General features: G+C 28.6%; 1 long non-coding RNA gene across 1 annotated transcript; it reads left to right on the plus strand.

Moving 5' to 3' along the window:
• The first annotated feature begins 4,214 nt into the window (after positions 1 to 4,214).
• On the plus strand, positions 4,215 to 8,929 carry LOC113550580. Its single transcript, XR_003405031.1, has 4 exons — positions 4,215 to 4,689; positions 4,815 to 4,915; positions 6,941 to 8,099; positions 8,155 to 8,929. It is a non-coding gene; the product is annotated as an uncharacterized LOC113550580 (long non-coding RNA).
• The last annotated feature ends 3,323 nt before the right edge of the window (positions 8,930 to 12,252 follow it).

Here is a 12,252-nt window from a genome sequence, read left to right on the forward strand (position 1 = left end):
AGTTAAATTCATAATATAATTAATATATTATTATTTGGATTGAGTAATTTTAATTTAAAATTATTTTCAATAATAGTTCAACCATATCATACACTTAAAGATTTATTTATATTTTATATTAGATACATCATTTTATAGATTGAGACTGTTTTAAATGTTTATAATTGTTTTTGTTGTATATTAGAATGTAAAATAATATCCAAAATATACATTATTTACTTAATTTTTTCGATAAATATTAACTATAATTGACAATTGAATAATTCCATAACTTTCTTTTTCAAAATTATTGCAATGCAAAAATATTAAGGACCTTAATCGAGATAAAAACTATCCTATTTTTTTAATTAGGACCAAATTACACACGGTGTAAAAAATTTCATCAAGGTCGGTCCTGTAGTTTCGGAATTTATCCCGGATAAACATTATGACACATGATTTCTATGTATATAAAAATATATTATGGAGATAGAAGATAGTATTTAGATCAGGGGTCGGGAACCTGCGGCACCGGAGCCGCATGCAGCTACTTAACATGCAACCTGCGGCATCTTTGGATAAATATCAATCGAGATCCGTAAAATATAAATTATATTATACCTGCGTTATTATAGTGATAAATAAAGTTTTTCTATATTTTCTAAATTTAAGATGTATTATTATGTTTTTATTGCCTACCATTTTCTCAATGAAATAATAATACTATCTTTATTGAGTGTATTCTAATATATACACTAATAAAGTAATAATTTATACACCACAATTAAAAACAATGGTTGTTCAAACCTGTGTGGCTCCCTGGATATCATGGTTTTGTAATTTTTTGAAAAAATGGCTCTTTCCTACGAAAAGGTTCCCGACCCCTGATTTAGATAGATTGTCGAGTTTTACCAAGTTTTATTCCAATTTAATTTGATCAAAAAAACTATAGAGGATCTTTAGGAAACTTGATAACATAAAATCCATTTGAAACTTTATTAAAAATCCAAGCAGTTTTCTGAACACTAGATTCTCATTATGAGTTTAAAAATAAGTAGTAGTATCGGACCAAACGTAATACGGTTCCTGGGTGCTGATCATGTGCTTTTTCTTGTAAACGTCGAGATAACAGTTTTTATGGCTTCTGAATAATATATTTTAATTGGAGTCAAAAATTATTCGTCTATATGTAACTTTCTCGACGTCTTCTTTGGTGACGGCATACACGATTTCATCATCAGTTTAAATGTACTGATGCTGTATTGTTTCACCGTACTTGACGTGAACTACAAGTCACATAAAATATTTTCGTGTGTCTATAGTAAAATCGATAAAATCAAAATTAAGGTAAGCACTACTATGAAATAAGTGATTTAAACTTTATTAAAATGTATTGGGTACTTTAAAAGATGATGAAAAGTAAAATAAAAAAAAAAGAAAGTGTTATGTTGTGGCCGATTAAAGGACATTCAACGTAGTAATAATACGTAAGTCACCGGCATAGATCGATTATAATATTTCTGTATCGCCCTAGCAAAGTGTTGTGAGAATGGATGCTTAAAAAATATATCCATTGTAGATAGCTTTTTTACTGTGGTTTTTCCCTAGTATATTAATGTTATGGTTTCTTTCATATTCATATAATATTCAGACGGTATAATAATTATGCTTCAGGACTCATTTAATATCAACGTTGCGATCAGGCAATGTGACGATTAATGTACCACGATCCCGGTGTCGTTATACTGGCGAAAGTCAACACTTGGTCGGTCGCCCTCCCCATATTAGTAATCCCTATCGAACCCAAATGAATCTTTTTCTGACACCGGATTACTGTTGTTATTATTATTATTATTATTATTATTATATTATATAAATACGGCTACCATATTCCATCATATTATAATGGCCCGTGTGTGCAGCACGGGCTTAAAAACGGCGGTCGGCGGTGATGGGTTTTTATTTCCGCCAAAATATAAATAAGACAAGCAATTTAATAACACGTTCACCCTCTGAGGGTAAACGAGAAGAGTTTAGGTAAGGGGAATGTGTTTTTATTAGTGGGTTTACAATATGACTCACTGTCAGATCGACGCTGAGAAATTTGAATAATATTAAAAACGTTATTAAAAAAAAAGAAGCAATAATTAATAAATAATAGTGCCGATTGCGCGAATGCGTGAAATATAATTAATTTTTTATATTTAAATCGAAAATTGTACTATAGCAGTAGTTATTAATAAGACTTATCAAATTTTGATGTACGAAATACCTGAAAATAAACATATTTTAAGTACGCTCTTATACAATGACTGTACGATATTATTATTATTATTATTATTATTATGTGCTACTGATATAAATAAAACGATATCATCCGTATCAATGTATACGTAGTACATTATTATATTAGTATTGTAGGCGACTACGGATAATAATATAACCTCGTTAGCGATCTTTTCAAAATCAATGACCCCGCGCCCGTGCGTAATGCCGAAAGAAACACATTCACTGTACCCACTACCCGGTTCCGGGCACGTTGTTTATTTACCGCGTTTCCCGCAACCCGACGAGTGTGTCTCCGGAGAGTAAAGATTTTGATGCGGCAAGGGAACAAGAGGCAAAGGCGGACGCGAAGAGATTATTTATTGCTAGCGACGGCGCACTTGATTCCGAGTCATTGACTCCGCCGGGGTCCTGTTAAACGGTTTATAGGCGCGTGGCTGCCGCCCTTTGTCGGCGCTATACCAGTGCGCTGGTGGGACGGCGGTGACTGTGGCGGTGGCTTTTGCGACGGAAAACGAAATAATAAAAAAATTATTACGCGGTTATAAATTAAAAAGAGGCCTATCTGTGCGCGCGACCTTTGTGCGTGTGAGATGTTGTCGTACGCCGCCACCGCCGCTACGTCGGCGTTATTAATTTATCGATAATTTACGACCCTTTTTCTGACGGAGCGGAGGGGGCCGTCAAACCCTTTTCATCCGCTGTTCTCGCGCGACGGCCGAATGACATAATATGTTTCGAGTTTTTTCGAACAGTTTCACGAAGAACACTTCTTTCAAAAAATGCTTAATTCACTATAGGTATAATATTATGATGTCAACAACGAGTCTCAATATTGACATATTCTGAAAGAACAATTTCTGCGATTATTCTTAAATTATACGTTTCCTAATTTAAAAGTATCTTGCTGAAATTAAAGGTATGGTGACTGCTAAATATCTTTTAACGTTATACATTTATTTAGAGGTACATGATAATAAGTTTTTTATAGTTTATAAGTATATTAAATTAAACAAATACTCTTGATGTCCGAAGACAGTTACTCTTTTTTGATTCATTTTGATTCATCGCACTATTACGAGTTTATTTACGACCAGTAGTTTAAAATTTTATCAAAATTAAACTTAAAAAAAATTGCAATTTGATAAATACATATTTTAGTTTCTGAGCAAGACGATGAATGAATAAATAATTGTACAGAGTGCGTTTTTATATTTAGTTTTGTGTCTGAACATAATTTTTATAATTGAAGAAAATGCTCCAATCTTCAATATTGAGCGTGGTTTCTAGTAGATAATTTTAGTCGGATTTAGCTTTTAGTTAGGTACATAGGTCCATAAAAAAAAAAAATTATTCACAGTTATATTTAAAAATGAATAACTGTAGATAATAGACACCTACAATTAATATAACCAGTATTTCCGCTTCTGATAAAGTCGTAAGCACTTAAAACTTATCGTTGTTGTTTATATTATTATTTTCTATACACAATACTTAATAAACAATAATATATGATTTTCTGGTAAAAACTACAGTTTACACTTCTATAGGTATAACTAATATAAAAATAAATTACTAATATTTATATAGGTACGTATATACATGATGAAATATTAAAATATCCCGTGAAATAGAGGCTAACACTATTTCCGCTCAGAATCGTATTTTATTGACTTATTGTGTATATGCAATGATTTATCAATGAGATAAAATATTTAACACATCCATAACAGTATTCTAATAATCAACTATGATAATTATTTTTTTCGTGATATCATTTCTTAATTGGTATATACTATTCATGACATATGCAATTAACTTCCTTCTGGAGTAGGTAGATAATTATAATATGTAATATTAATATATTATATCATCGATATTTATCCTTGTTAGATACGTGGGTAGATCTAATTACTGCATTCTTATTTTTACTCGCGTATTTTAATTTACTATTTATCGTCAATTACTATTCATACGAATAAAAATAAATAGAAACTTATGCATAGAAATGTGAGATCATTTAACACATTTATATATTTTAAACGTAGTCATTTCTTAATACATTAATAGCTCTAACATTCTACTCACATTGGTTGATTAACTCAAATCTTCAACGAGATCTCGTAAGTTATTTGGTTTTTGATTTCAAATCACAACCATAATAAGGACAAGTGGAAAACTTCACGTAATCCACATAAGTCGCTTAACACATATATTACAAAAACATTTTTATTGACGATTCACATTCAAAATCTACTAAATGGTGGAGACATTTTTAATAAATAGTATCGTTTAAATTTAACCACAATGTATATGGAGTTTTAAATTTGATTAATAATTATAGTTAGAACTTATGAAGTTAAAAATTCAATTCAATAAAGTATATTCAATTATTTACTACTTACATACAGAAGAAAAATATAGGTAAGTAAATACTTCCTAATTTATTTATTTTTCTTATTAAAATAACGGATATTTTCAAATTAAATAGAATAACAATATTAATACTATTCGTGTGTAATTATTTATTTTTTTATTTTTTCCCAAAGTGAAATCATAACTGCGTCAAAAATGCTGAAAAAAGAATGCCTTTGTGTTATTTTTATTGGATGCCTAGCTATTACTACCTATATAATATTGTTATTATGTTGTAAGTATTTTAAACACGGATAACCAAACCTAAATTTTAATTCTATAGCCGATTTTTAATTTTAATATAAGTATCTGCTGTTAATAATCTATAAACTCAAATTTTGCATTATGTATATTATTGTTTTTTGGGTGTTTAGGCTTTATGTAAAATTAATATTACTACGTTTTAAAAATTATCGTTTTTATCTACGAATTTCTGATTTCTAAATTCAAAACACTACTTAGGAAGGAAACGAAGATAATAGTAAACAGTAGATATAGAAAATTTCTAGAAGCATGTTTTAATAATAATAATAATATCGTTTATAAAATATAATAATAATAATGACGATTTTAATAAAACGGTTGTCTAAATTTGTGCAAGAGGCAGGGGGATCAAAAGGAACTGCACTCACTAGGGTTATACAAGAATATAAGGGCAGTGTTTATGACAGGTATAGTCACCCCCCACGCTCCAAAAAACTTACCTCACTCTTATTTCTGGCCCACCGTTCGGTCATACAACTCCGTTACAGACGCGTGCTTGTGCGTGTGTGTGTGCTCGTTTTCTATTTCATAATACTGCAGGTTAGGTTAATTGTACCGCTGCAAATGATAATAAGACAATATTAGATTACAACCGTCGTGTAAATTGTATGCTATGTACCTATAGTCAATTAAAATATGCGCATATTATTACATGCTATAATACATCGATTATGGAGATGAACCATACACTATTGCAGTGTAGTGTGTTATAATCCCCTTGGTATGTACAACTGTAGGAGGAACATTGTTTTATTCGTATTTAATGTGAGTAATAATATGATTGCGCGTTAACATATTGTTGGCATTGAAAACAAACAGTGCACGTGATAAAACATACGACATGTGACATATTGTTGTCGATGACGATAAGAACATTTTCATTTTCAAAAACTTAGGCAATCGTAAATATTTTAACCAAATAGGATTTTCTAATACTCACTCCGATATGGCGTATTGGCATATTTACAGTGTGATATAATTCATCATTTCATTTTTATTGAATAGAAAATGTTTAATCGTGACTACAATAGGTTTTCTGTAATTGACGATATTTTGATGAGAATTTGCATAATTTGCTATGCCATTTTAAGAATTTATAACTTGTTTACTTTTGCTTATGTCAGATCAGTACAATATTGACGCAGCATAGGTATTTTTCTATAAATCTGAAATATTTTGTTATAGAACTTTATTCGAATTTTTTACCGTCCAATATTTCAATAATTTTTAAAAATATAAAACTTTTATATTTATTCTTTTTCTGTATTCTAATAAGATTTAATAATTTAACATCCTTTAATTTATTTGTATCTACCACTTGAAAAAAGGTTCAACAATTTAATATATAATAAAAATCCCCGTATACGCGTTAATTCACCAATGATACATTTTATTTACCTATCATTTAAGCGTGTAAAAAAAAAAAAAATACGAAAATTTAAAACACATTTAATTAACCTCCCGGGTAGTTTTATTCACTTGCTTTGGATTACATACAAATAAACTTATTTTTATTTAATTAAACCTGGTAAAACTTTTTTAAATTTTTATTTTTTTATATCAGATTAAATTAAGTTTAATCATTTTCATTTTACATTGAGTTAAACAATTTTTTAAGGGTATTCCTTGGAAAACCGTCTGAACCACGAGTGTATTAAAACTGTACCTATATTTACGTAAGATCTAACAATCTTCATTGCATGCTGTAATGTTTAATAAGAAATACACTGTCGTAAATCAAATCTAAATAAAAGTTTATTTACTTCTGCCCCACGCGATGATAGTAAAACAACTACTTTGGTGTAAAGGGTGCCTCACAAGTCATGGTATATGTTTGTACTCATAGGTTACTATTATTGCGTATCCATAAAATGTCTAACCATTTACTACCTAAACTTTTATAAATTGAAAATAATAAAAAAAATTAGTATAATTCTCTTTTTTCTTATCTTTTTGATGAAGTATGCATTGTTCTTGCTTAATTAATTTTGTTTAGAGTACATGGCATAAGTGTACATACAGCGTCAGATTGTGGACGTACGACGACCGTAATCGATTAGTGACAGTCGCGAAATTTAACGGACGGCAACATCACACATAAATGCACCAAGAAATGGCGTGGCCACTTGCAATACGTGCTCGCGATCGACCACTCCGTCTCAGGGTCTACGATGCCGGGATTTCTTCCATAGCCACTTTTTCAAATTCATGTCACTGCTATTGTCACGACCTTGATCACTGAGGGGACACGCTGATGCCCAACATATGAGTCTTTGAACCAACAAGTGCCGATGTCCAATCTTGTGTTCTTTTGCGTCGGCAACCGAAGATAAATGTCGGTTGGACGGTTTGAAACATAGTTTTGCGTTACAAACAAAATTCGCCAACATTTTTGGCAATAAGAAATGCGAATTATGTAATCTTCTAATCTTTTTCACTTATTATTGTAATATAATATATATGTATAGTAAGTATAGGTGGGAAGGTAATATGAAAATAACAATAAAATTAAAATAGAATTATGCGGTGGAATATATACTTATAAGAAACTTAATACATACAAATCAAATATATTCATATATACTAACTTATATATTTTATACCACACATTATTTTAACATATTATGAATATTACGTTTGAACTGATTGAAAATTCTCTCCTAAAATAGCTTCAATAATCTAACAATGATACTCCGGTTACATATAACGCCTGTCGTATATTATGATGACAACAAAATAAATAAAAAATATCACCATAATTTTAAAATGATCTTATTTTATGTATAATTGTATAATTTAAAATGTGTATGGTCTGTGTGGAAATTGATTATAACGATTTGTTATTCATAAAAATTCCTAATTGCGTAAATTCAGCCGATGAATTATTTAATGTTTCTTTTACGAAAACATAATTTTAAATCATTATCATTTTAGGAACATATTTCAATAATTTAAAAAAATGAAAAGACAAGAAGATTTGTTTTTTTGTTTCTTATAATAATAGGGTTTAGCACTTGAATAGGTCCTTTTACCGCATTTTACACAGTACACGCCATTATATACAACAGCGCCTACTGTTTGATACTATAATAATATAATAACTGTTTTCCATTTTTTTAGGCGTTCGCATTTCAACCGAACAAATTTTATGGAAGGTAAAAAATGTATTTGTTAGTATGTAAAATTGTATATCATGCTAAATTTCTACAGAGAAAACGAATTGCGTACAATACACTCCCCTCGTTGTTGAATGTTTTGAAGATCATAAAATGCATCGGGGGCGCTGAACGCAGTTAATGTGCATGTGATTTGCGTATTTGTCACGGCGGACTGGCGTTTAACACCCACGGGGATTCTTCCAGCCTGAACAATGGTATACGTGATATTGTAGAGTCATTAAAGAACGCGTGTCGAAACGTATAAGTATCATAAACTATCACATAAAATAATGTACAGAATTTAATTTAATCTTCCTCTCCTCCTTCGTAGACTAAAGAAAAATACATTTACTAATATAGTAATGTATATTTATTTTTTTTACTTGGTTTCAAGTAATAAGTACAAATATTGTGTTTCTGACTGTTGTTAATTAAAATTGACAATTTGTATTTATTTGGACTTGTATCAGTTAAGTAATTTTTTTTAAAAGAGGAAACAGTACTTAATACCTAACTGTTTTTTTTTAAATTTAGTCTTGACAATATATTATAAGCCTTAATGTATAGGTAATTTAACACATTTGATTTTGTCATTTGTATGTAGGCAAAAACTAAAAAAAGTGTTTATTAAATTCCACCTTAAATAGTAAATAATAAAATTTGAGTACCTAGTATATATTACAACACTGATTTCTATCGTGAAATATGCTATTATGTTATGCTCTGCATAAATATTAGTAATATTATCTACAATTTTTATGTTGTAACTAGGGTCCGGATTTATATGCAACAAAAATCTATAAAATATGCAGTTTCATATCATATAAATATGCAAAATAATTTTTTTTATAAATTAACAAACTATAAGGTTTTGAGTAAAAAAATTACACAATCTAAATATATTATATATAAAAATTTACTAAAATGTATTAAAAAAACACATAGGTACACGTATACATAACGTAATTACTTAAATTGTGTAAGTTTATAATATAAAAATATTATAAATTAATTTAGTAAAGTATTATATTAAATTATTATTTTAAAATTCAGAATATTACCAATAACATTATTTATTCCATGGTAAATTTTATGGTATTTAATTTTGGTAATAGGTATTTTAATTGTAAATTAAAAATCTGGCGAGTTATAAGCGAAAACAGTGAAAGGGACGCACCACCCTTTAAAGAGGGGTGGAGGGCTAAGCACAAGAGGTAGGTGTCAGGACTTGAGGTATGTTTATAACTAAGATATAAACTAAAAAAAAAAATCAAAATCCAGCTTTCGTGGAATTGGTTCCGAATTTTGTTGATTTTTGGTCTAATTTTACTGGATTAGTAGATATTTTTACAGACGTAAAATCTACGAATTGTAGAATATGCAACATTTATGCAACTATAAAGAAATATGCAGTAAATATGCATTTTCGTTCAAATATCCAAAAATATGCAAAAAAAAAAAACTAACCATATAATCTACACATTACGAAACGTCGACAGTTAAGTGAAGTGAATTATAGAAGAATATGCATTTGCATATAAATCCGGGCCCTAGACTTATAACTGATATTTTACAACAGTATTTTTAGCTCATACATTTGTTTAGTTGTACGTAACTATATTAATTGTAATATTTCGAACAATTTAATTTGTTATATGAGGTTTCTTTAATTCACTCTATATTTTCAAAGGATCCCTCAACTATGATAAGGTTACTGTTTGGCTGAATATGTTTTAGGGAAATTTTCATTAGCACTTCTAGTGGATTAATCCCTTAATAATATTTAATAGCGAAGAATAATATAATTCAGTTAATGATAACATATATATATATATAAGCTCATAGTCCTCTTATACTAAGTTTAAGTAGTAAGTGTAAGCTATATATCTTAAAGATTTAAAAAATAATACAATTCTTATCACCACATTTATAAGCTATTTATTGTTTTGAGAGTTAAATGTAGGACGACAGAAACAAACTCACCATAGTTTGTTGAGTAACCACAGCGTATACTGCGTAGTATTAATACTTGGTCTTAATGGTCTAAATTAATTCCACACGTTTATTAGTGAAAATCAGTAATATTTACAGTTAATATTATTTCGTAATAATTGTTGATAACCACTGTTATTATTTCATCAGAAAAGTATTATTTAAACTTTTATTTAACATATTGCGGAAATATTCATAGTTATAACATAGCTGATGCTTTTGTATCATGAGTGTTACAGGTGTGCTCAAATAATATCTAAAAAAATATAATTCAATTAAATATTTTTTAATTTATTTTTTTAACATTTAATTAAAATATTAAATTTAAATTAATATTGCACGAGTTAATTATTATGAACACTATTTATCAAAATTTAATCAATAATTGATAAAATTATGTGTTAAATAATTACCTCATTTCAGTATGAAATCTATTTTTTAACTGTTCATCTCATCTTAAAATGTAAACGTTTAATTTTTAATTAATCTAACTGTATTACACTTATTGCAGTTACATTGATGCAATTAACTTATCATTTATTAACTAGAGCAACATCTTGCAAATCCTATACCAGTTAGTCCGAACAACTCAGTAATTCGACACTTGAATAATTTCTCTTCATCATATTCTAAATATTCCATTTTGTGAATTTGAATTTATTAATGCAACATATTCAATATAGCTTGTTTAATGTAATACATATGAATAATATAACACTAAGCATTTTTTTATAAATTAATTATACGTATAATCACATTTTTGTATTAATTTTTTTACATGGTTCCTTTTTTTGGTAATACCCTTAATAATTTAATAATCTTTCTCAACTAGGGTAATTATTAAAGATAAAACTACTGAGGTCTTACTATTATACATTATAACGATTATTATGAAAAATAATATTTTTGTTTTGTCGGAAATTATTACAAAAAAATAAATAAATGAATAAATAACTAAATAATACATAAAAATAATAAATAAATACTATTTACATTCTTAAAAATCAAAATATAAAAAATGATTTTAACAAAACACTGATAATATAAGTATTATTTTTAGTAATGTATTGTTAAATATGTAATGACTATATGATACCTTAATTTCTATACTGTAATCAGAATGTAGTACAGAATACAGATAGAGATACTATATAGATACCTAACCTAACTTAACCTTTACTTTATTCTGCGTGTGTAAGGTAGAGCAATTTTTTTTTCTTACTGATGCTCTCTCTTAACGGGTTTAAATCTCATATAGTTACACAATAATAATATAATAATTATTAATGTCTTTATGATTAATATGATTTCATCTTAACCCGCGGGACTGTGTCTACTACACGAGATTATGTTATGCTTATTTTTATATAGATAATATATATATAATTTGAATAGCGTTATATTATGTGCCTATGTGTGTATATTACTACTTGTCGTTTGTTAAAACTTGCAAAATAAAACGCATATAATTATATATGAATTTACGACGAAAAAGAAATGTACACGTAAACTTCAGTTATGTCGAATAAGGCGTGTGTTTTTTTCCACGATAACTACGTGCACGTCATCAGCCGCTCTGTCCTGTCACATACACACTCAAGGGAAACCGATAATTATTGTATTTAGGGTGGGTCGACCCCACAACGTCAACCCTCTTTTTTTCGTCGTGCACACAGTCGCGGTATTGCCTACTGCCACTTTGGTCACGCCCACCTTGTACAACTTTACAATAGAAAACACGTCGCGGAAAGAGACGCACACACCACGACTGGCAGCTACAGCGATGAGATATTATAGGCATATTATTATTTTCCTTCATATATTCAACGAATAACATCTACAAAAATTATAGACATTTTTAGGGTATTAAACCTACTATTTTATTCATGTACTACTTCATAACTATTCTGATTTATGACTGGTGCTTAGCACTACATATTTATATTATCTTATGTCAATATTTGTTTCGTATTTGTGTATTGTACACAAATTAAATTATTATAGCTGTTATTAATGTCATAAATCATCAAATTATTGTGTCTAAGGTTGAGCTGATCAAGTATTATAAGCTACATTTCATAATCATTGATATCATAAAAAATTTAAATTACTAAGTAAAAATATAGATTTCATAAAATAATGGTAAAATATTTTAATA

This window comes from Rhopalosiphum maidis, chromosome 4 (assembly GCF_003676215.2).
Source record: "Rhopalosiphum maidis isolate BTI-1 chromosome 4, ASM367621v3, whole genome shotgun sequence".
Lineage (NCBI taxonomy): Eukaryota > Metazoa > Arthropoda > Insecta > Hemiptera > Aphididae > Rhopalosiphum > Rhopalosiphum maidis.